The 26,499-nt window shown below is 38.5% G+C and overlaps 1 pseudogene; it reads left to right on the top strand.

Moving 5' to 3' along the window:
• On the top strand, positions 1-24,542 carry LOC149209739 (ribonucleoside-diphosphate reductase small chain C-like; annotated as a pseudogene).
• The last annotated feature ends 1,957 nt before the right edge of the window (positions 24,543-26,499 follow it).

Genomic DNA, 26,499 nt, shown 5'->3' on the forward strand with positions numbered 1-26,499 from the left:
ATGGTGGTTATTGTCGAAGATCCCCTTTTGGTAGAGAACCCACAGAGGTTTTCTATGTTTCTGATGAAGCATGAGAAGGTAGAGGCTAGTTTTTGGACTAGTGAGGATTTAGAAAGGATGAATACAACATGTTTGCTTGAATGTGTGTATATATATTGAGGGGCTGGTGCTTTTTTGCAGCTAAGGAACTTGATTTTTCACAAGATCTTCCCCACTGGGAAAGATTGGGCACTTGTTAAAGGCATTTCACTAGTCATGCTTGGCTTTCTTTGCCGCTTCTGACAGGATTGTTTTGGAGAATTTAGCAGGCTGTTCCATGAAAGAACTTTAAGTTCATGAGGTGCATGTCCAACATTTAGGATATTTATTTTGTTTGTTTTTTTAGTACTGACTCCGATCTTGCAGGGCAGGGTTCTCGACATTTGATGTCTTAAATTTTTTTTTTGTGATGTTTTGCAGGCCTGTGCATTTTATCGGTTCAAGATTGCAAGTGAAAATACTTTATGGGTTCCAGGTTAAGTGAGAATATTCCTTCAGGTTTTCTTCTTGTTCTTGATCCACTGGTATTCTATAACTTAAATTGATTAGTGCATTTTATTGTTGGCTATGGTCTTATGATGTGATATTTTTGTTGAATTATGTGCAGAAATGTGTAATCTTTTGTTAGAGACTTATATCAAGGACTCTAAAGAGAAGGATCACTTGTTTCGTGCAATTGAAACTATTCCCTGTGTAGCTAAAAAAGAAGACCTGACTCTTTGCTGGATTGATAGGTAGCAAAAGTTTATTTAAAAGTTTAAAACAAGATCTACATATTTAGGTTCTAACCCTTAGTTTTTGATTAAAAAGTTTCATATGTATTGCTTGTAACAACCTGTCAATATTTTGCAGCTCTGATAGTTTTGTTAAAAGGCTTCTTGCATTTCCTGGTGTGGAGGGTATCTTTTTATCTGGTAGATCTATTCATTTATGTCTTCAATGATTAGTTCCTCCTTTATACCCTTTTCATATTAAGAATTCCATTATTTTTTTTCTTTATTTGTTTTTTTACTGTGGATGTTTGTAGTGCAACTTCTGTTCAATATTCTTGCTGAAAAAAATGGGTCTAATGTTAGGCCTAACTTTTTCAAATGAGCTAATTTCAAGGGATGAAGGTCTTCACTGTTATTTTGCCTGCTTGTTTCACTGGTATGTTCATTTTTCTGAGATTGGGGTTTTGGCTGGTAATTTCATATTTTATTTTTATTTTTAATAATCTTTATATAAATTCTGTTTTGATTTATATTAGATCTGGTTGATAATTTTATATTTGATTGACTTAATTAAAATTGATGTATTTTATTGATTTAGTTTTTATCATATATTCTTTTTTATTTTTTCTTATTTTAATATTTCATCCTAACTTCTATTAATTTAATTTAACCATATTATTTATTATATTTATATTTTAATTATATTTCCTTATTATCTCCTTGGTTCATTTCATCTCTTTATTGTCTAATAATCACGTGTATTTTTACTTTTAAAATATGTTATATTTTATAATAAATGAGTTATTAAAAGTTTGTTTTACCATATATTTTTATTCTTAGCTTAGATTTTATATATTTTTCTCTTTTCTGTTATGTTTGACTTTTTCTTTAATTGTATTTTTCTATTATAATTTATTTCTTTTCTTTTCTTTTTATTTTGATTTATTTATATATTCTTAATTTGATTTTTTTTTTTTTTTTTTTTTAATTTTATTGGTCTTTTTCTGTTTTGATTTATTTCTTTTATTATTTATTGTTTTGTATCACAATTATTTTTAATATTTTTACTCTTGACTTTGACTTCTTCTCGGTGTTATCACTCAGGTGGTTCCCTGCCTCCTGAAAGGAATACGGCCGAGGTAACCACTAACCAATCTTTTAGCTGTAGATTCTAGCCAATCTGCAACCAGAGAGCTCTCTCTTTGTAATTTAGCTTTGTTTTGAAGTATTTTAGGCTAGTTATGATGCATAAGGTTTTTGTTTTAAATTTGTTGGATGGTGATTTCAAAGAGAGCTAAGATACAAGTCCAAAATAGTCTATTCCATTGGGCAATGGAGTCAATGATGGTGTACTGTTGAAAGTGTTTCTTGGGTAAATGGTAATGCTACAGAGCAAGATAGGCAGTCTTGGAACAATTTTGAAATCTCGAAATTGATGGAATGAAGTCAGGGAATGAAAGGCAATCAAGAATCTTTCATTATGTTGGTAGAGGGAAAGTGAATGAATATTATCAAGGAGCAATAAATAATTCCTAGGTAATATTCAAAGTGAAAGAATTAGTGCAAACATGAGTAGCTAAGAATTCATATTTATGACTAATTCTGAAGAAAACATAATTAATAGCAGAGATTGAACACAGGGTGCATTTAAACAAATCCTCGGCTATTCTTCTTCTCTGTTGCCAAGATTACGGAACATATGTGAAATTTGCAAACACAGAAAACATAAAACATAGTTTAGAATAACTTATTGATCCATAGAATGACACAGGAATTCTGTAGCAGGTCCCAGAACATCAAATCCACATCCAGATGGTCAGCAACAGTGAACTTCAACACCTTTTGTATTAAAACAGTCTCAGAATTTACAGCGCAGTCCAGAGAGAAAATCACCAACCCCATATACATTTTATGGGAGGTTTTTATACAAAAATGAGATACAAAATATCTTGTAGATAAGTCTTAATGCAATAACTTTCATCACCAACTATTAAGAAGAAGTAAATGAGAGAAATAAATACCACAGTAAATGTTGGTGTGCTAGCTATCCAATTTGTCAGAGATATTTGACTTTCTGGACTAAGTGAGTCTGTTGATGGCTGCGTCTTTATTCTGCGTTTCCTGCGTTTGTTGTCCTGTTGTCTTGCTGTCATCAGTGCTCGGTCTTGTCTTTAATGAGATGCAGTTTCAATATGACTTCCTTTTTCTGCTATTTTTTCACTTTAACAGGTGGCCTGTGCTTTTGAATTTGCTGACTTGTAGCTGACTCAAAAGGAACAGAAATCAAATTACTTCGGTAAAATCTCCAACATTGCCCGCCACCAATCCTTTGTAGGCGATTGATGTCTTTGTATTTTAATCAGTGTTTCATCAGCTTCAGTGTATCTATAAAAGTTGGGCTGGACTTCAAATAGGTGATTTATCTCATGTTCAATGTAGAACAGATTTTCTAACTTGTCATAAAGGCTCTGTCCAGAGGGAGGCCCTGTTTCTTCTGAGGTGCTTGTGGATGTTGTAATTTGATATGAAACATAATTATTTATCCTATTAGTATACTGTTCACGGGTTAGCAGTCTTCCAGCGCTGGTTAATAAACTGGGTAACCCTTTGCTCTGCAATGCTGCAAAATTTAGTTTGAAGTCATTTATTTCTGCCTGCATTTCTTGGCACTTTATTTCTAGAGTCTGTACAAAAGTCCTCAAGGTCAGCACCCTTTTCACTGTCAGAATAGTATCTGTCCTGCTGCTGATATCCAGAGCTGCCAGCTGCTCTTTGGTATGAGTGTTCAGGAATTGAATCATTTTATTGGCCTGCTCCGGCATATTTTGCAGCGATGCCCTGGCCCTTTGAGTCTCAAATTGAGCTAAGCTTATCAATTCTATTTGCTCATGTATAGTTTGAATTGATTGCCATTGGTCAGTGATAGACTGGTTAATTTTGGCCCACAAAATTTTCTTGATTTCAGCTAGAGTTTTATCTAGAGTAAGCTCCTTCTCTAAGGATTTTATTTTGTCGTTTAAGGGCTTTATTTCCCTTGTTTTTTCAGCTACTGTCATCTTGGACTTGTCGTAGCTTACTTCTAGTTTGGCCAACTTTTCTTTGGCCTCTTTCACCTCTGTCACCTGAACTTCTAGCTCTTTGACTGCTTGCATCATCTCTTCCATACTCATGCTAGATTCTGGTGCTGTTGTTGCTGCTGCTGAAGCATCCGTGGTTGCTGTAGCTGTTGTTGATGCTGGGATAATAGGAGGAATTGCTGCTGCTTGTGTGGGAGGAATAGTGGCAACTGTTGGAGCTGTTTCAGGTGGCTGGGAGGTCAACTCTCCCTGCTTGCCTTGTAATGCTTTCTCTAACTCTTGCTCCATTTGAATTATTCAATGCTTTCTCTAACTCTTGCTCCATTTGAATTATTCTTTGATTCATCTTCATTAGGAGATCCATGGTATCCTCACCTTCTTTCTCTTGCACAAGTTCTGTAGTTTGAGGGTGCATGGTCGCAGGCATCCTCAATTGCTTTCAAAGTGCAGCAATATCTTCTTCTTTTTTCTTTATGAGGGCCTGGATGCCTTTGGCATCCTTCTTAGGATCATGCCCTAGTTCCACAATGATTTCCTCCAATGTCTTTATTCTGTTGTCCTTAGCCGAGGAAGACATTCATTCCAAATCCAATTGAGTATTTGTATTTTTCAATGATTCCTTCAATTGATGGGCCAGCATTGCCTTGTCTGCTAGAGTGGCATAGACCATTTCACCTGTTTTCTTGTGTAGCTCTATTTGGTCCATTGGGTGTATGTCCTTGGCAAGGACCTCCAGGTTTGTCTTTATATAATCTACAGTTGTCTGTGGCTGTGGTATTTTAGGCTTGAAATGACTTAGAATCATTTTCTCCTCCTTAAAGTCAGGCTGCCATTAATCTCTGCTGTTTGGAGGGTGTTGTCTTGAGGAATTGATCATACAGCTGTACTCTTAAAAACTCATTTTGGGCCTTGATTTCCATGAAAGTCCCTTTAATACCAGGCGGTTGCTTGCTTTGCTGCCTTGAGGAGGACACCTCCATACCATGTTGCCTCTCTTGCTCTTGCTGGAATGAGCTAGTAGGTGTTTACTGGCTAGTTTCTCTCTCCCTCCTCGGACTCTCTATGATTTCTTCACTAATTTCCACCTCAACTTGAGGATCAAATCTCTGTCTTTTGGCTTCTAGTTGCTGTGTTGACCCACTTGCAGGTGTGGTCTCTTCTCGGTCCCGCTTCTTGCTTCTTTCCTCATTGAGAGGAGACTGTAATGCTGGAATCTGTGGTGCCTCAGTCTGCTGTGGAGGGGCTTGCCCTTGACCCTGTTCCTTTGAAGTAGCTAGCTGTTCTGTCATGGTTTCTTGCCCTGCATCCATTACCTCCTTGCCTTTTGCTGTACCTGTTGCTGATGTGGACCTTTCTTGGGCAGCTTGTGGAGCTGCAACAGTTGATGTGCCCTCTCCGACTTGTTGTGGAAGTTTGAATGTTACCTGATCAAAAGAATCCAAGTCAAGAGTCTTTTACAAATCTTTGACATTTTGCTCCATTATTTCTTCCTGAGTGAACTCTTCAACTAGTGTACCTTGCACCCACTCATCTTGGTTAGAAAATTGTTCAATCTGTGGGATTTTGCAATGTTCATAGGCTGACAACCTATATTTTATTTTTTTGGCATTGATAAAGCCATCTGGGTCGTAAGGGACCCACCAAAAACTTCTTTTTAACTTGAGTTTCTCCCCCAATATTTGATCAGCATCTTGCCATCCTTCTTTTTTGTTCAGGACGAAGGGGCCCAGTTGGTCTTTGAATTTCAAGCGAGCCTTTTTCTTGGCACTATGAAAATGACTTAAATCTGAATTGATCAGTTGCCTGTAATATTCCAAGGCAAACAGTCTCATTGGCACATATCTTGGCAGCTTGTAGGGACATAGCTCACTACCATATATCCTAATGACAGTGTGATTCTGGTAAAAGTACTAGTCACCTATTTTGTAGTTTTTTGAAAGCTGCAATATTTTTTGCATGTCATAGGATAGCCTAGCAGGAGGAGTTCTCATCAGGAGACAAGAGACTGGATAGACAAACAAGTCAATGAACTCACAGTAAGAGTAGGGGGAGTTGTGGACTTCATGAAAGATTGAGGTCCAGAAAATCACAGACCTCTTTTCTCCTTTAGAGTCCAATCTTTTGATGGGGCATTGGAAACAGTCTGGCTGATAATACATGAATAGATGATAGATGTAGGATGAATATTTGAAGACTCCCTCCCTATCCAATTTCAGTAGTTGGTCATGTATCTTATTGACAATGAATTTGGCATAGTTGTATTTGACAACAGGGGGCTGTCCTGGGGTAAATGCATACAGCAAAACCAATATAGTATGATCAATATGTTCACTTGTTTTGAAACCCAGCGCATAGGAGATCATATCTACTAGTAATTTGCCCACTTCATTGAAATGTACATAGAGAAAAGGAGGAGGCCATGTAGGCTGACGGTCTGCTCTCATGAATACTTTGGCAATTCGGGCTATCTCTGAGTTGGAGAGTTTGGGACCTTTATCATGCAGGAATTTCATAGAAAAAGGGACCAGAAGCTGAGTCTGCTTGAAGTTTAGCATTTGGTTGATTGAGTCAGGAGTTATATGGAAGAGAATGCTCCCAGATGGAGACTTGACTGCCCTTTGAGTTGGGTCATAGTTTTCACAGCAGAGGTGAATTATTTCAGGGAAGACATTGACAGAAGGGAGGAAGTAGATGGGCAAGTTTGATTCCCAAATGCCATAAATGTCACCGTTGCTCAAATAACTGTTTCTCAGCTGACAGAAGGTCTGTAGGTGGTTTCTGTCACCAAGCAAGTCTTGAATTAAGTGGTCCCTATCAGCCAAAGGTAATGCTTCAAGTTCCTTGTGAGGTGCATTGAGAGGAGTGATGTTCAAGGCTGTTGGAGTGGCCATCTTCAAATTCTCTGTGTTTGTAATTTGAAATTTGGATTTGTTCAACAACTGAATGGTGAAAACTGTCTCTGAGGCTTTGTCAGGGAGCTGTAGAATGAGCTTATCTAGAATTGACCTCACTGTGTAAAATTTATGGTCAAAAACAAATGTTGCAGGGTCTAGCAGGGTGTTTACATGAATTTGCTGGATTGCAAGCTCTGTGAGCAGAATGCAGAGGAAATGGTGGTCTTTGCAGAGGATTTTTTGATAAATTATCTTAATGCATGGGCAGTTTGGAGACTCTGCCGGCGGAAACGGGCTCGAAATATGGTTTAAGGGCCTATTTGCAGAGGAGGGCACCGCTCGCTGGTTTTCTTTGAATCAATAGCTTACACAGTGAATACAAGGTGGTGATTGATAGGCAGGAGCACTTTTGGATTTGAATTATAGATCTTTAGGCGATTTCAACAGCGAATTTTGGAAAAAACAGGGTTTTCGGGCGAAAAATGGGTAAATACCTGTTTTTATGGCGCAGAGGATAGTTAGCAGGGGTGACTCGAGCTGTGGAGTCGAGCTACGGAGCGCATTTGCAGGTTGATGGACTGTGCAACTTCAGGAGGCGGATTGGTCGTAAAATCGCATGCACGTTCTTCGCAGGCGCAACAATAGAAAATAAACAAAATAGTCGTTTTCACAACTTTTTAATGAATTTTGGACATTTTAGCGCTTTTGGCGCTTTTTAATGATGACGTCATCCTGACGTAATTTTGGCGCGTAGTGGGTACAGAGGGTGACATGGCAGCTGACGTGTATGGTGACGTGGTGCATGACACGGTGGCCGGGCAGTTATATCAGCGGATGATGTGGCAGTACTGTAGAGGAGTGGGAGGCGACGTGTACACGAATTCATATGGTGACATGGCGCTGACGTCAGGGGGTAGGTGGCGGGTGGTAAGCGGTTTTCCCCGCACCGCCTTTGGCCCAGGGTGGTTTTGCAGACAGGGGCTCCGATCACGCCGGGAGATTGACGCGTGGCGGGGGTACGACAGCAATACCGCCCATCCCCCGGACGCTAACCTTCGACAGATCGGGGCTTGCGATATTGCCGCCAGCCGTCAGATCTACGGCGCGGGATCGGACAACAAACGGGTAAGGTAGGTGGCAGGTGGATATGGTACGGGACCCGCGCATATTTTTCAAACATTTTTAATATTAGCGGGGGTAAAAACTTTGGATTTATGGGTTTATGTGGTTATGCGGGTGGGCACGGTTACTCGTTTAACCAAACTTTTAAACGAATCTCTTGTTATACATGCGCGAAGGGTATAAATGTATGGTTTGTGCGGGGGTTTAGCGTGGTTATTTATTTAGCCTGAAGTTAAATAAACTCCAAAGGTCTTATAAACGTGGAAGGGCTAATGTAAAGTCCCAAATGAACTTAATATTCCCCAAACTTTGTATTGTATGGCTATAGTTGCCAAGGGAAAGGGGTATTTAGTATTTTTTGGTTTTTTATATAGTGTTTTGCAGAATAGGGGTGGGAAAAATGATTGAGGGAGCTAAATAATAAAGTTAAAAGTTAATATGACTTTATGGAATGAAACTGCATGAATAAATGCTAAGTTTATAGAGTGAAAACTTGCATAGGGAAATGAAAAGAGTATGGAATAATGATTTTTACACAAGAAATGTGGCTTCTTTTCACTAACTAAACTCAGAGTTTAACTTAGCATTTCTCATAAAATGGAGTGAAATAGGACCATTGGGCAGATCCCAAGGTCCTTAGGGGGTTGTTAGTAAAAGATTTCTGGGGGAATGATGGGGGAAATCAGTCATGCTTCCACTGTTCTGCAATCACTTTTCCATGGTACTTTTATCATTGATGAGATGAGTCCTTCTTAACAAGGAAAAAAAGATCGCAACCTTGTTTCTGCAACCTCACACTACCTACCCAGCCTAATACACCTAGCATTTTTTCTTCCTTTGAATTGGGTGCATTTGGACTAGCAAACCCTGATTTTCCTCTTTTCTTTTGACTGCCCTTCTATCTAAATCTACCCTTATCTCTTCCAAGGGCCCAGATTAAGCAGTTGGGCTCCTTAATTTCTCTACCTATCTACTCATCTGCCAAGCTTGAACTGTTTGGATAGATATTCATTCTCTATTCTACAACAGCAAATTTAAATATGGAGTGGTCCAGATTGAACTGTTGGGCCATCCATCAAGTGTGATAAGCAACAATATTTGCACATTGTGAACTTGCAAATAAGATAGCAGTGGAATTTTGACTGGCCACTTTCCTGGTGTTTTGGTTTGGGGTCCATTTTACTCTTTTTGCTTTTTGATTTTTCTTTTAGGGCACACCCTCTTTTCATTTTTTAATTTTCTTCATTTGTTTTGCAAAATATGGAACCTTTGCAGCATGAAAGGATGAACATATTTGGCTCTTCCACTGTTAATCATGAAAAATGAAACCTATTGGTATAGGTACCTAGCAGTGGCTCCACTTGGGGATGGCTTTTCCTGGTGAAAGCCAAGAACAGCAGGTGAGATGGCCTTATTTACAACTCTTGCTGTAATCTGAAACTCCTCCTTTGTTGTAATGGTGTTTCTGCAGAATTTGAGTGTTTCTCATGCATTCATTCACTAAGTTGCAGCTCTGTTTAGGTTACTCTATCTGAATATTTAGTCACCATCTTCACAACTTCCAAGCTTTCTTTTTGATCTGTTCCGGTAAATTGAAAATATACACAAAAAGGTGGTACCATTCCTTGTCTTTCCCTCAAAATTTGCTGCATGTTAATCCTTATCATATTGCTGTAATACATTTGCAGAAAGAACACACTATTATGTACAAACTACAGTGCTGATTTTTTCAAGAAACAGGGTCAAAATAATGTTTCAGCATTCAACCATTTACTGGCCCATCATCAGCTTCTGTGCCATCCAAACTCTTCAAAAAATAGGTGTTTTTTCCTTGTACAACCTGAATGACATAAGGTCCTTTCCCAAGAAAATCAAAATTTCCATGTTTCCCTTTATCCTCTCTTCTAGAATCCCACCTTAAAACTTTGTCCCCAATGAAGAAATCCTCTGCTTTGGTTCTTTTATCAAACATCCTTTTCAGTTTCTCTTGTAGAACCTGACTTCTCTGACATACTTCCTCTCTAGTCTGCTGCAAATGAATAGTTTGATTGATCCTTCTCTGAATATCATTAGGTTCTGCCTGTATTTCTTGCAGCAACTTTATCACTGGGATTCCAAAAGAGGAAGGGAATCTTTCTTCCATTCCATAAACCAATTGATATGGGCTTGTTCCAATATACCTTTTGGTGGTCAACCTGTCTGCCCATAGGGCATTTACAAGTTTTTTTATGCCAATTCTTTTTATTCTCCTCCAAGACTTTCTTGATGATGTTGATGAGGCTTTTGTTGGAGGATTCGACTAGGCCATTACCTTGGGGGTAATAGGCTGTGGAATGGCCCAAGGTAATGTGGTACTTATGGAAAAAAGTGATCATTCTCTTGGATTTAAAGGCAGCAGCATCGTCAGTAATAATTTTTTCTGGACAGCCAAATCTAAAAAGGATATTGGATTCTAAGAATTGCATGATGACTGAGTCATTGGCTTGTCTGCAAGGGGCAAATTCTATCCACTTGGTAAAGTAGTCTTTGGTAGTCAGAATCCACTTGCGTTGGCTAGAGGAGGAAGGGTGGATTTCCCCAATGAAGTCTAAACCCCATTGTTGAAATGGTCTTTTAGTTGAAATGGGTTTGAGGGGCAAAGGCAGCAGCTTTTTCTTGCCTTCAAAGATCTGGCATTTATGGCAAGAAGTTACAAATTTTTTTACACCAACAAACAGGGAGGGCCAATAAAATCCAGCTCTTAGGATTTTATCAGCTGTTGATTTCCAATACAAGTGTCCACCACAGTCCCCTGCATGAAATTCCTTGAGGACTTTGTCAGTTTCATTCAATGTTAGACAATTAAGCAAAATACCTTCATGATTTTTCCAAAATAAAACATTGTCTATAATACAAAACTTTGATGCCTTCATTTTTAAGAATCTCTTTTTAGTCCTGGATAACCCTGGAGGAGCTTGCAAGTTTAACAATACAAAACATATGTCAGCATACCAAGGTGATTGTAAAAAGGCTTGATTGATCTGTGGAGTCGCCATCTCCTGTTCGTTATCTAGTTCATTGATGTCGAGGGCGTGAAAATTGGTTTCAGTCATCAGTTTGGCTAATCCTTGTCCTTTTATGAGTTTTGTAAGCATGATTTCAATGTCATATTCTAAGATGTTGGCTATCCATTTGCCCCTTTTACCCTCAATTCCTTCTTGAGTCAGAATGTCTTTGACCACAGCATCTGGAACATAAGCAATGACATGTGAATACAAGATATAAACTCTGAAATCCTTGATGGCTTTTACAAGGGCATAAGCTTGTTTCTCCATGATTTGATACTTGAGTGGAGCATCTCTAAGTGCTTTGCTGAAAAAAGCAATGGGCTTCTCACATCCTTGGTCATCCTTTTGTAATAGGACAGCAGCAATAGTATGCTCAGAGGCAAAGGAAAAGATCATGAAATCTCTATCAAACTTGGGGCTTGTGAGGATTGGTGTTCTTGTTAAAGCTGTTTTGATATCCTCAAAGGCCTGTTTAGCTTCCATTGTCCATTTGACTTTAGAATATTTCTTCAGCATATTATTCAACAGTCTTATCAGCTCGGCCAAATTGGGAATAAACCTCCTTAGGAAATTGATCTTTCCTAAAAAAGCTTGCAGTTCTCTAATGTTTCTTGGATGAGGCACTTGGAGCATAGCTTGAGTTCTATCCGGGTCAATTCTAATGCCATCTTTTGAGATTATGTAACCTAGGAGTTTACCTTCTTCTAGGCCAAACAATGACTTATTTGGGTTCAACGATATGCCATATTTTCTGCAAATTAGGAACACTTGTCTCAAATGCTCTAGATGTTCTTGGTCTGATTTTGAAAAAGCAGTGAGATCATCAAGGTATATGACCAAGAAATCATGGATCTCTTTGGCAAAGGCTATGTCCATTGCTCTTTGAAATGTGGCCCCTGCATTTTTGAGTCCAAAAGGCATTTTGACATATTTGAAGGTTCCCCAAGGTGTTGTGAAGGCAGTTTTGTCTTGATCATCCGGGTGGACTAAAATCTGATTAAATCCTGAGAATCCATCTAGCAGTGAGATCCTAGAGGCTCCTACTACCCTTTGTAGGATATGATCCATTTTTGGTAAGGGGTAGTGGTATTTAAGAGAGACTGTATTCAAATTTCTTAAGTCAACACACAACCTTATCTCCTCGATTTTCTTCCTTGTAGGCACTAGATTTGAAATCCACTCTGAGAACCTGATAGGTGCAATGATTCCAGCTTCATACATTCGTTTAACTTCCTTTTCAATGAGGGGAAGGAGGACATGATTTACCCTTCTAAGCTTTTGTTTAAAAGGTTTTTGATTCTCTTTCAAAGGTATAGTATGTTGGATGACCGAAGTGTCATAGGACTTAAGGTCTTCATAACTCCAGGCAAAGACATCTTGGAACTCTTTAAACAACTCAATGTATTTCAACTTCTGATCAGCAGGTAATGTTTTGGACAGTTTTACCATTTTGGGATTTTCTGTGGTTCCAATGTTGCAGTCCTCAATTTCAGCATTCAGTGGTTGCATTTTTGGCTTTCTTGGGATATCATTTGAATCAAATATGTCCTCCAAAAGAGTTAAGCCTGTGGGCAGAAAATTATCCTTTAGTTCAATTACTTCAGATTGTCCTTCAGTCATTTCGTCAAAGTCCATTTGCTTTAATTCTTGTAATTTTTTACAGTCAAAAGTTGTTGGATGCAGGATTAGATTTGCTGTTTCAGCTGATATACTTTGCTCACTTTTGTCTATTTGTTGTTGTTCATCCATGGTGTTTGTGTCAATGTTTATACTTGAGAATTCCTCTTTCAAAGTGAGGAAATTATTTATCTGTGTATCATTTTCAAAGACCTGCCAATTTTTGACATTATCTAGGACAACAGGCCTATGTTTGATTTCAGTAGTGAAGTGGTGGTTGGGTTCAAATGGTAGCTTGCAAGTGTTAGCAAAAGCTGCCAATCTATGTGCATGTAAATTGTACTTTCTAGGAATTTTGGTGAGTTGAGGTTCTGAGAAAGTGTTAAGTATTTCAATGGCTGCCCCTCTGTAAGCCCTCAACCTGAGATCATTTGTAACAAAATTTCCCTTCATTTGCTGGATAATCAAATCTAAATCCCCTAGAATTGAAACCTTGGTTGCACCTAGATGTTTAATGAGCTTGAGACCTAACAAAAGGGCTTCATACTCGGCCATATTATTTGTGCATCTGAAATTTAACCTATATGCATGACCTTCAGCATGGTGATTTTGCATATTGTGTGTCCAGACCCCTGCTCCTGCTCTTAATTTGTTCACAGAGCCATCAAACTCTAAGTACCATAAGATTTCTTGGTTATGACTAGCCTTAAGAGTTTGGAAGCTTGTTTAGTGGGCAGATTTGGCTTTTGTAGCTCATATGATATGTCTTGTTCATTTGTTACATCAATTATATCAACAATTTTTTGATCTTGGGCACTAGATTGTTCATTCATGCTTTGTGTTTGTGCTATTTCTAGGAGTTTGACATCAGTCTTGGGACACATCCCAGCATTATATAAAATGAATGAATCCATATCGGAATGCATTGAATAGATGGGGAAGTTTTGGGGTTTCTCTTGACTGCTAACCACATATTTCATTAATGTTTCTCGGTATAATCTCTTTGGCTGGCCAAAGACTGAAATAGTGGCATAGGACATGTCTAGTTGCAAAGATCCTTGGAGTTTTGCACCCCAAGATCTTGATAAAAGCATACCATACTTAGGTGGAATATCAGCTACCACCACATCCATCAAGATTGTTTTCGCTGGATATTGGACTAAAGATACACAAAGGTCTTTGATTAGGCCTAGACACCTGACCTGGCTGGAATCAAATGAGAACAAGTCTTTGTATGGCCTTGTGATATCTAGGTCTAGTCTCTCCATCACAGATTTAGGCATTAGGTTATGGGAAGCTCCCGAATCAAACATTGCATTATGCAACACTTTGTCATGAATGTTTAAGCTCACATAGAATGGAGGAATTCCTCCATCTACTGCTTTACCATTGACTTCAGGACCAAAAATCAGTTCTGGTTGATCATCTAGAACATTGATTGCATCCCTATTCTCTGGTATTTGTAGTGACCTATTGATTTGCTGTCTGTAAACTTCATGTTTAGCCAATTCAGACAGAGGAATAGCTATTTTCAGCTTGCCAATTTCTATTTCTAAGTTAAAAGGTTTTTCTATCTGAATTTTTGTGTTGTAACCAACAAAGTTTTCCTTCTTTTTTGTATTTTTAGTGACCTTCTCTTGATCATAAGTGCTGTTTTGAGGTACATCTGATTTGAAATTATTTTCAGGAGGGTGATTCAAATTTTCTTTTGAAGAATGGGATGTGAATGACTGGTTCTTTGAAGGCTGTAAGTCTGATATATCTTCCACAGTGACTTCCTTTGAGTCTGGGTCTGTTTTAGTAGAGGGTTCTATCAGGACAGCTTTATCTTTTGTTTTCTTTGGCTGCTTGGTATCCTTCAGCTTGGTAGGTTCAGGCACATCTATGGTTCTGCTTCTTAATTTGTACTGTTTATGAACCTCATAGACTGCTGCATCATAGCCTTCCCTAAAATCAAATGACTCTCCAGATTTGGTTTGAAATTGATTGAAATTATGAGCTTCTTGGTCATCTTGGGTTAGGAAAATTTGTTGCTCACTGTTTAATCCCATTAGATTGATTTGGGTGTCCTCTGTTGGTTCACTAGATGTTGAGGCTTCTGCATAGTTTTCTTGAAATGGAGGTCTGATGTTCTGGTCAGGGCCAACCCTCCCAACATTTGGATTTTGATTTTTTCTAAAGTTTGGGTTTCTTGCAGTGTTACTTGGTTGACCTTCCCATGATGATTTCCTTTCAATAGTTTCCACCCTATCCCCAAGTCTGTCCATACCTTTGATGATTGCATCAAGTTTTTGTTCAAATGCTGAAGGTTCTTCTTTGAAAGTTGTTCTTCTTTCAGCTCTTGCCCGATTTCGTTTAGCAATCAGGTTTGCCTCCACACTAACAGCTATATTTTGCATGTCTGCTAAGCTTGGAGGGGCTCTTTCCCTCAGTTGATATGCCATGTTAGAATCAAATCCATCAGGGAATTTGATCAAAGCTAAATCAGGTGGAGGTCTAAGGTTTTGAGGAATAGCATTATAAATATTGTTGAATCTGGCACAATAGTCTAGGATAGTTTCTTGTGGGCCTCTTTTGAAATTGTCATATTCTGTTAAGATGTGTAAAGGGTCTTTCTTCTTTTCCCATCTATTTAAGAAGGATTGATAAAGAGCTTCTGAATCAGCTATAGAATTTGTAGCAAGTGCTCTAAACCAAATCCTTACATCACCAGTTAGACTTTGGACAAAAATCTTCATCCTCACATCATCATCATCAATTTCGTAATTCTCAAAATAATCTTGCATTTTCTTAGTGTGTTGGTGGGCTGTATAAGAGCCAGTACCATCAAAATATGTGATTTTAATCTAATAATCCTGAGGCATTGCCCCTGGATTTCCAGGCAACTGTAGAGGAGCATAATGGTTTGCCATATTTACAGGGATAAATGGGACAACAGGAAGAAATAAAATAGCTGGAACAACAGGGACAGTGGTGGAGATATGTGTAGTGGATGGGGGAGTGGAGAGGATACTTTGAGGTGTAGATGATGAACTAGGAGAGGCTGTAGAAAGGACTACTGCTCTCCCAGGGGTGAGCTCAGATTTTGTAGGACTCTGCTGAAGTATATCAAGGTCCAAATCAACAGATTTCTGTAAATTTTCTTGCTTTCTAAGGGTCTTAGAGATTAAATTAGGATTTTCAAAAACAACTGGGGGATCTGGATCAGGACTTGACCTGGTGTAACAAGTTTTCTTCTTTGGAGCCAGCTTCTAAATTTGTTTTGGTATTTCTGGAAATGTTTGAAGATCACAGTTTTTTGACAATATTTACAGCAAACTCTTTTGGAAAGTAGGAGGCTTTGGGCTTTCCTCTGAAAATATTGGTACAGGCAAACTGATCAAATCTTTGGGAAAGATGTTACAATTAGTCATTCATTCCCCAGTGGAGTCGCCAATGATGTTATCACTCAGGTTGTTCCCTGCCTCCTGAAGGGAATACGGCCGAGGTAACCACTAACCAATCTTTTAGCTGCAGATTCTAGCCAATCTGCAACCAGAGAGGGCTCTCTCTTTGTAATTTAGCTTTGTTTTGAAGTATTTTAGGCTAGTTATGATGCACAAGGTTTTGTTTTAAATTTGTTGGATGGTGATTTCAGACAGAGCTGAGATGCAAGTCCAAAATAGTCTATTCCATTGGGCAATGGAGTCAATGATGGTGTACTGCTGAAAGTGTTTCTTGGGTAAATGGTAATGCTACAGAGCAAGATAGGCAGTCTTGGAACAATTTTCAAATCTGGAAATTGATGGAATGAAGTCAGGGAATGAAAGGCAATCAAGAATCTTTCATTATGCTGGTAGAGGGAAAGTGCATGAATATTATCAAGGAGCAATAAAGAATTCCTAGGTAATATTCAAAGTGAAAGAATCAGTGCAAACATGAGCAGCTAAGAATTCATATTTATGACTAATTCTGAAGAAAACATAATTAATAGCAGAGATTGAACACAGGGTGCATTTAAACAAATCCTGGGCTATTCTTCTTCTCTGTTACCAAGATTATGGAACATATGTGAAATTTACAAACACAGAAAACATAAAACACAGTTTAGAATAACTTATTGATCCATAGAATGACACAGGAATTCTGTAGCAGGTCCCAGAACATCAAATCCACATCCAGACGGTCAGCAATAGTGAACTTCAACAACTTTTGTATTAGAACAGTCTCAGAATTTACAGCGCAGTCCAGAGAGAAAATCACCAACCCCAAATACATCTTATGGGGAGGTCTTTATACAAAAATGAGATACAAAATATCTTGTAGATAAGTCTTAATGCAATAAATTTCATCACCAACTATTTAGAAGAAGTAAATGAGAGAAATAAATGCCACAGTAAATGTTGGTGTGCTAGCTGTCCAATTTTTCAAAGATATTTGACTTTCTAGACTAAGTGAGTCGACTGATGGCTGCGTCTTTATTCTGCATTTCCTGCGTTTTCTGTCCTATTGTCTTGCTGTTTTACTGTCATCAGTGCTCGGTTTTGTCTTTAATGAGCTGCAGTTTCAATATGACTTCCTTTTTCTACTGTTTTTTCACTTTAACAGGTGGCCCGTGCCTTTGAATTTGCTAACCTGTAGCTGAATCAAAAGGAATAGAAATCAAATTACTTCGGTAAAATCTCCAGCATTGCCTGCCACCAATCCTCTGTAGGCGATTGATGTCTTTGTATTTTAATCAGTGTTTCATTAGCTTCAGTGTATCTATAAAAGTTGGGCTGGACTTCAAATAGGTGATTTATCTCATGTTCAATGTAGAACAGATTTTCTAACTTGTCATAAAGGCTCTGTCCAGAGGGAGGCCCTGTTTCTTCTGAGGTGCTTGAGGATGCTGTAATTTGATTGGAAACATAATTATTAATCCTGTTACTATACTGTTCACGGTTTAGCAGTCTTCCAGCGCTGGTTAATAAACTGGGTAACCCTCTGCTCTGCAATGCTGCAAACTTTAGTTTGAAGTCATTTATTTCTACCTGCATTTCTTGGCACTTTCTTTCTAGAGTCTGTGCAAAAGTCCTCAAGGTCAGCACCCTTTTCACTGTCAGTTTAGTATTTGTCCTGCTGCTGATATCCAGAGCTGCCAGCTGCTCTTTGGTATGAGTGTTCAGGAACTGAATCATTTTATTGGCCTGCTCCGGCATATTCCCCAGCGATGCCCTGGCCCTTTGAGTCTCAAATTGAGCTAAGCCTATCAATTCTATTTGCTCATGTATAGCCTGAATTGATTGCCATTGGTCAGTGATAGACTAGTTAAGTTTGGCCCACAAAATTTTCTTGATTTCAGCTAGAGTTTTATCTAGAGTAAGATCCTTCTCTAAGGCTTTTATTTTGTCGTTCAAGGCCTTTATTTCCCTTTTTTTTTCAGCTACTGTCATCTTGGACTTGTCGTAGCTTACTTCTAGTTTGGCCAACTTTTCTTTGGCCTCTTTCACCTCTGTCACCTAAACTTCTAGCTCCTTGACTGCTTGCATCATCTCTTCCATACTCATGCTAGATTCTGGTGCTGTTGTTTCTGCTGCTGCTGAAGCATCTGTGGTCGCTGTAGCTGTTGTTGATGCTGGGATGATAGGAGGAATTGTTGTTGCTTGTGTGGGAGGAACAGTGGTAACTGTTGGAGCTGTTTCAGGTGGCTGGGAGGTCGACTCTCCCTGCTTGCCTTGCAATGCTTTCTCCAACTCTTGCTCCATTTGAATTATTCTTTGATTCATCTTCATTAGCAGATCCATGGTATCTTCACCTTCTTTCTCTTGCACAAGTTCTGTAGTTTGAGGGTGCATGGTCGCGGACATCCTCAATTGCAGTCTAAGTGCAGCAATATCTTCTTCTTTTTTCTTTATGAGGGCCTGGATGCCTTTGGCATCCTTCTTAGGATCATGCCCTAGTTCCACAATGATTTCCTCCAATGTCTTTATTCTGTTGTCCTTAGCCGAGGAAGACATTCGTTCCAAATCCAATTGAGTATTTGTATTTTTGAATGATTCCTTCAATTGATGGGCCAGCATTGCCTTGTCTGCTAGAGTGGCATAGACCATTTCACCTGTTTGCTTGTGTAGCTCTATTTGGTCCATTGGGTGTATGTCCTTGGCAAGGACCTCCAGGTTTGTCTTTATATAATCTACAGCTGTCTGTGGCTGTTTTATTTTAGGCTTGAAATGACTTAGAATCATTTTCTCCTCCTTAAAGTCATAGGTTGCCAATAATCTCTGTTGTTTGGAGGGTGTTGTCTTGAGGAATTGATCATACAGCTATACTCTTAACAACTCATTTTGGGTCTTGATTTCCATGAAAGTTCCTTTAATACCAGGTGGTTTCTTGCTTTACTGCCTTGAGGAGGACACCTCCATACCATGTTTCCTCTCTTGCTCTTGCTGGAATGAGCTAGTAGGTGTTTGCTAGCTAGTTTCTCTCTCCCTCCTCGGACTCTCTATGATTTCTTCACTAATTTCCTCCTCAACTTGAGGATCAAATCTCTGTCTTTTGGCTTCTGGTTGCTGTGTTGACCCACTTGCAGGTGTGGTCTCTTCTCGGTCCTACTTCTTGCTTCTTTCCTCATTAAGAGGAGTCTGTAATGCTGGAATCTATGGTGCCTTAGTCTGCTGTGGAGGGGCTTGCCCTTGATCCTGCTCCTTTGAAGTAGTTGGCTGTTCTGTCATGGTTTCTTGCCCTGCATCCATTACCTCCTTGCCTTTTGTTATACCTGTTGCTGGTGTAGACCTTTCTTGGGCAGCTTGTGGAGCTGCAGCAGTTGATGTGCCCTCTCCAACTTGTTGTGGCAGTTTGAATGTTACCTTCTCAAAAGAATCCAAGTCAAGAGTCTTTTCCAAATCTTTGACATTTTGCTCCATTATTTCTTCCTGAGTGAACTCTTCAACTAGTGTACCTTGCACCCACTCATCTTGGTTAGCAAATTGTTCAATCTGTGGGATTTTGCAATGTTCATAGGCTGACAGCCTATATTTTATTTTTTTGGCATTGATAAAGCCATCTGGGTCGTAAGGGACCCACCAAAAACTTCTTTTTAACTTGAGTTTCTCCCCCAATATTTGATCAGCATCTTGCCATCCTTCTTTTTTGTTCATGACAAAGGGGCCCAGTTGGTCTTTGAATTTCAAGCGAGCCTTTTTCTTGGAACTATGAAAATGAGTTAAATCTGAATTGATCAGTGGCCTGTAATATTCCAAGGCAAACAGTCTCATTGGCACATATCTTGGCAGCCTGTAGGGACAAAGCTCACTGCCATATATCCTAATGACAGTGTGATTCTGGTAAAAGTACCAGTCACCTATTTTGTAGTTCTTTGAAAGCTGCAATATTTTTTGCATGTCATAGGATAGCCTAGCAGGAGGAGTTCTCATCAAGAGACAAGAGACTGGATAGACAAACAGGTCAATGAACTCACAGTAAGAGTAGGGGGAGTTGTGGACTTCATGAAAGACTGAGGTCCAGAAAATCACAGACCTCTTTTCTCCTTTAGAGTCCAATCTTTTGATGGGGCATTGGAAACAGTCTGGCTGATAATACATGAATAGATGATAGATGTAAGATGAGTATTTGAAGACTCCCTCCCTATCCAATTTCAGCAGTTGGTCATGTATCTTATTGGCAATGAATTTGGCATAGTTGTATTTGACAGCAGGGGGTTGTCCTGGGGTAAATGCAGACAACAAGACCAATATAGTATGATCAATATGTTCACTTGTTTTGAAACCTAGCACATAGGAGATCATATCTACTAGTAATTTGCCCACTTCATTGAAATGTACATAGAGAAAAGGAGGTGGCCCTGTAGGCTGGCGGTCTGCTCTCATGAATACTTTGGCAATTCGGGCTATCTCTGAGTTGGAGAGTTTGGGACCTTCATCAAGCAGGAATTTTATAGAAAAAGGGACCAAAAGCTAAGTCTGCTTGAAGTTTAGCATTTGGTTGATTGAGTCAAGAGTTATATGGAAGAGAATGCTCCCAGATGGAGACTTGACTGCCCTTTGAGTTGGGTCATAGTTTTCACAGCAGAGGCGAATTATTTCAGGGAAGACATTGACATAAGGGAGGAAGTAGATGGTCAAGTTTGATTCCCAAATGCCATAAATGTCACTGTTGCTCAAATAACTATTTCTCAGCTGACAGAAGGTCTGCAGGTGGTTTCTGTCACTAAGCAAGTCTTGAATTAAGTGGTCCCTATCAGCCAAAGGTAATGCTTCAAGTTCCTTGTGAGGTGCATTGAGAGGAGTGATGTTCAAGGCTACTGGAGTGGCCATCTTCAAATTCTCTATGTTCGTAATTTTGAAATTTGGATTTGTTCAACAACTGAATGGTGAAAACTGTCTCTAAGGCTTTGCCAGGGAGCTGTAGAATGAGCTTATCTAGAATTGACCTCACTCTGTAAAATTTATGGTCAAAAACAAATGTTGCAGGGTCTAGCAGGGTGTTTACATGAATTTGCTAGATTGCAAGCCCTGTGAGTAGAATGCAGAGGAAATGGTGGTCTTTGTAGAGGATTTTTTGATAAATTATCTTAATGCATGGGCAGTTTGGAGACTCTGCCGGCGGAAACGGGCTCGAAATATGGTCTAAGGGCCTATTTGGAGAGGAGGGCACCTCTCGCCGGTTTGCTTTGAATCAATAGCTTACACAGTGAATACAAGGTGGTGATTGATAGGCAGGAGCACTTTTGGATTTGAATTATAGATCTTTAGGTGATTTCAACAGCGAATTTTGGAAAAAACAGGGTTTTCGGGCGAAAAATGGGTAAATACCTGCTTTTATGGCGCAAAGGATAGTTAGCAGGGGTGACTCGTGCTGTGGAGTCGAGCTACGGAGCGCATTTGCAGGTTGATGGACTGTGCAACTTCAGGAGGTGGATTGGTCGTAAAATCGCATGCATGTTCTTCGTAGGCGCAACAATAGAAAATAAACAAAATAGTCGTTTTCACGACTTTTTAATGAATTTTGGACATTTTAGCGCTTTTTAATGATGATTTCATCTTGACGTAATTTTTGCACGTAGTGGGTACGGAGGGTGATGTGGCAGCTGACGTGTATGGTGACGTGGTGCATGACACGGTGGCCGGGCGGTGATGTCAGCAGATGATGTGGCAGTACTGCAGAGGAGTGGGAGGCGACGTGTATATGACGTCATATGGTGGTGTGGCCCTGACGTAAGGGGGCAGGTGGCGGGCGGTAAGCGGTTTTCCCCGCACCGCCTTTGGCCCAGGGTGGTTTTGCAGAGGGGGGCTCTGATCACGCTGAGAGATTGACGCGTGGCAGGGGTATGGCAGAAATACCGCCCATTCCCCGGACGCTAACCTTTGACAGATCGGGGCTTGCGATATTGCCGCCAGCCGTCAGATCTACGGCGCGGGATCAGACGACGAATGGGTAATGTAGGTGGCAGGTGGATATGGTACGGGACCCGCACATATTTTTCAAACGTTTTTAATATTAGCGGGGGTAAAAACTTTGGATTTATGGGTTTATGTGGTTATGCGGGTGGGCACGGTTACTCGTTTAACCAAACTTTTAAACGAATCCCTTGTTATACATGCGCGAAGGGTATAAATGTATGGTTTGTGCGGGGGTTTAGCATGGTTATTTATTTAACCTGAAGTTAAATAAACTCCAAAGGTCTTATGAACGCGGAAGGGCTAATATAAAGTCCCAAATGAACTTAATATTCCCCAAACTTTGTATTGTATGGCTATAGTTGCCAAGGGAAAGGGTATTTAGTATTTTTTGGGTTTTTATATAGTTTTTTGTAGAATAGGGGTGGGAAAAATGATTGAGGGAGCTAAATAATAAAGTTAAAAGTTAATATGACTTTATGGAATGAAACTGCATGAATAAATGCTAAGTTTATAGAGTGAAAACTTAGGCATAGGGAAATGAAAGGAGTATGGAATAATGATTTTTACACAAGAAATGTGGCTTCTTTTCACTAACTAAACTCAAAGTTTAACTTAGCATTTCTCATAAAATGAAGTGAAATAGGACCATTGGGCAGATCCCAAGGTCCTTGAGGGGATGTTAGTAAAAGATTTCTGGGGGAATGATGGGGGAAATTAGTCATGCTTCCACTGTTCTGCAATCACTTTGCCATGGTACTTGTGTCATTGATGAGATGAGTCCTTCTTGACAAGGAAAAAAGGATCACAACCTTGTTTCTGCAACCTCACACTACCTACCCAGCCTAATACACCTAGCATTTTTTCTTCCTTTTGATTGGGTGCATTTGGACTAGAAAACCCTGATTTTCCTCTTTTCTTTTGACTGCCCTCCTATCTAAATCTACCCTTATCTCTTCCAAGGGCCCAGATTAAGCAGTTGGGCTCCTTAATTTCTCTACCTATCTACTCATCTGCCAAGCTTGAACTGTTTGGAAAAATATTCATTCTCTATTCTACAACAACAAATTTAAATATGGAGTGGTCCAGATTGAACTGTTGGGCCATCCATCAAGTGTGATAAGCAACAGTATTTGCACATTGTGAACTTGCAAATAAGATAGCAGTGGCATTTTGACTGGCCACTTTCCTGGTCTTTTGGTTTGGGGTTCATTTCTATTATTTTTTCTGACCAATTTACTCTTTTTGCCCTTTGATTTTTCTTTTAGGGAACACCCTCTTTTCATTTTTTAATTTTCTTCATTTGTTTCGCAAAATATGGAACCTTTGCAGCATGAAAGGATGAACATATTTGGCTCTTCCAGTGTTAATCATGAAAAATGAAACCTATTGGTATAGGAACCTAACACTCGGTTTTCAATTAATTTTGTTTAGCTTTTATTGTTATTTTATTATATATATATATATATATATATATATATATATATCTATATATATCTATATATATATATATCTATATATATATATATATATATATATATATTTGTTTTGACCTTGTAACATGTAGTGTTATGTTTTACTTGATTTAATCATTATATTTTTTATCAGTCTAATTTTAGCTTCATTCTTGATATTATTATTAATTATTTTAGCTCAATATTTATTAATATTATATTTTTGAACAATATTTAGTTTCTAGTATATTATTTATGATTGTTTTATTTTAACTGTTTGACTCAATTCTATGTGCATCGCTTTTAATATTTATTCTGTTGCCCAAATCAGACTTTCCATTTTAGTTCTGGCTATGAACCACACTCTATGTCTAGAAAGGCTTAGACACTAAAATTCCATTGTAATTTTTATCGAAATAATTTCATTTTACAAAATATGGATCACAAAAGTTTGAATTAAAAAAAAGCATCAATGTCTATAAAGGCGTAGACATTAAAATTCCATTGTGATTTTTATCAAAATGATTTCATTTTACAAAATATGGATCACAAAAGTTTGAATTCAAAAAAAGTTCTATCTTGTTTCGCAACATGCTAAATCATAAACTTAGTGAAGAAAGAGTGAAGGAGATAGTATGTGATGTTGTTGGGATGAATGAGAATTAGTTTTTGATACTCTCCCATGTGATCTTTATTGGGATGAATGAGAATTAGTTTTTGATGCTCTCCCATGTGATCTTGTTGGGATGAATGCTAAACTCATGAGTTAGTATATTGACTTTGTTATTGACCATGTTTTGTTTTTCTTTCCATTTGTTTTCAAAAGTTATCTACAACCTGAGCTTTTTAGTATGTAACTTAGTTAACATGCTTGTGCTCAAAATTTTCCTGAAGGTTGAATGCTAAGTTTATAAGGTGTTCTTTTCTATGGTGACATTTTATTTTCTTTGTTTATACAAGTCATCTAGCCACATGGTGGCCACTATCGCCCCACTGAAGAAAATTTGTTTGAGTTTCTTGATTTTATAGAGAAAAATGGTAGACATTAATGCTGATGTTGAGGTATAAGTTGTATACATATTTTATAGTTTACTTTAGTTTATATTCTATTGTTCATCGTATTTATAGTTTACTTTGCATTGCATCTTCTTTCACTTTCAGAAGAGGAAATCGATATTCTTGGACGTAAGAAGCAAAATTGAAGAAATAGGAGAACAATAACACTCGAGCGAAAGAAATAGAAAAAGAAAAAGGAAAGAGCTCTCTCTGGTTTGGTAGGCTAGCTACAAAACTAAAAAGCTTGATGTGTGGTTACCTTCGTCATCTCTTCATCAACCTCATAAATTGTGGAGGATAACAGAGGGCATGACAACTAGGGAGTGCCAAGGTGTTCTAGTGAATGTAAGGTTCTCATGTCATGGAAAAATGTAATCCTAGTTGTGAGGTCATGACTACCAAGGTGTGTTAAGCAATGATAGGGCATGCTAACATGTGCCAGATAGTACGAAGACATGTCAAACAAGCTAAGACGCGTCAAGTGCTAAGGCATGCCAGGATGTACAAGGGTTCCAAGTCCCTTCTTCTTCTTCTTCCATATGCTATCCACTTATGACATTTTCTTTGCAATATTTGGTGAATTTGTTAGTTATAGGTAATTTATAAGTTATAAATGTCTTTAGAGTTTCACTTTTAATTGAGTATTCAATTGAACATATTGATTTTCTTATACATAGCTATTTTTCCCTCCGCCCACTTTTCATAACTTCAATAACCATTAGGTAGGGACTTACAACTTTGATGTTGGTTTGCTTGTTTAATAAAATATTGCCGAGACTTTAATTTATTGAAAGTTGTAGAATTTACAATTTATGAGGTTTCAAGGTCTAATTTTTAAAAGTATAATTCTTTAAAGGGTGTTAGCTCAATAGAAGAGCACCTGCTTTACAAGTAGGAGGTTGGTGGTTCAATTCCATCGTGCCCTGACATCCATATGGAATGGCGACAATCAATGTTTGGTGATAGAGGCTCTTTTGACTATCACCAATGAGCTTTGGTGACATTTTTTGACCCTCACCAAAAATATGAAATGGTGAAGGTTAATGAATGCCACCATATACACGCATCAATAGTGACGACCCTCAAAGGTCCGTAACCATAAATCATTGTTGTTGATATGAAATAGTGATGGTCGATGTCTATCATTATAGTCATTATTCGTGACGGACTTTGAATGTCACCACAACACTTATACTTTTGGCAATGCGGCTTTTGATGACGGTCAACAAACATCACCATATATATGCACCAATAGTGACGACCGTTAAAGATCCATCACAATAAATCATTGTTGTTCATATGAAATGGTGATGGTCGCTATCCATTATTATAATCAGTGTTCGTGATGGACCTTGAATGTCACCATAACACCTATACTTTTGGCAATGCCACCTTTGGTGACCGAGCTTATGGTTCGTCACCATTGCTCATATGCAATGGTGACGATCGATCTGCGTGAGCAATGGTGACGATCGATATCCATCATTATAAATCATTATTGGTGACGAACTTTGACTATCACTACAACACCTATACTTTTAGCGATGCCACCTTTGATGACATTAGGTTTTTGGTGACGAAGGCTATGGTCCATCACCATTGTTCATATGAAATGGTGATGGTCGCTATCTGTCATTATAAATTATTATTGGTGATAGACTTTGTATGTCAATACAACACCTATACTTTTGGCGACGCCACTTTTGGTGACGTTCAGTTTTTGATGACGAATGCTCTTTTGACTATCACCAATGAGCTTATGGTGACATTTTTCGCCCCTCACCAATGTCCTTTTTTCTTGTAGTGAATATAATGATTTTTGGTTGACTAATTAAATAGGTTGTTTAATATTTTACTCAGTATAGATAATAACATTGCATTAGGGACATAAGGGAGGCTGATAGTCATCTTGGACCTTCCCCATGTCCTATACTACCTAAAAGATATGTAGAAAATATTATGTAATCGTAGGTAGCACTCACATGTATATAAGTTTTGTCAATAATATAAAGCTATAAACCCTTGAATGAAAACTCTATAATATCAGGCTTTACAAAAATATGAGGGTCTTCTCAGGCTCAAAAGCTAACCCTTTTACAATTA

Source organism: Pinus tabuliformis, chromosome 1_2 (assembly GCF_031772625.1).
Source record: "Pinus tabuliformis cultivar Carrire ecotype Pingquan chromosome 1_2, CPIR1, whole genome shotgun sequence".
NCBI lineage: Eukaryota > Viridiplantae > Streptophyta > Pinopsida > Pinales > Pinaceae > Pinus > Pinus tabuliformis.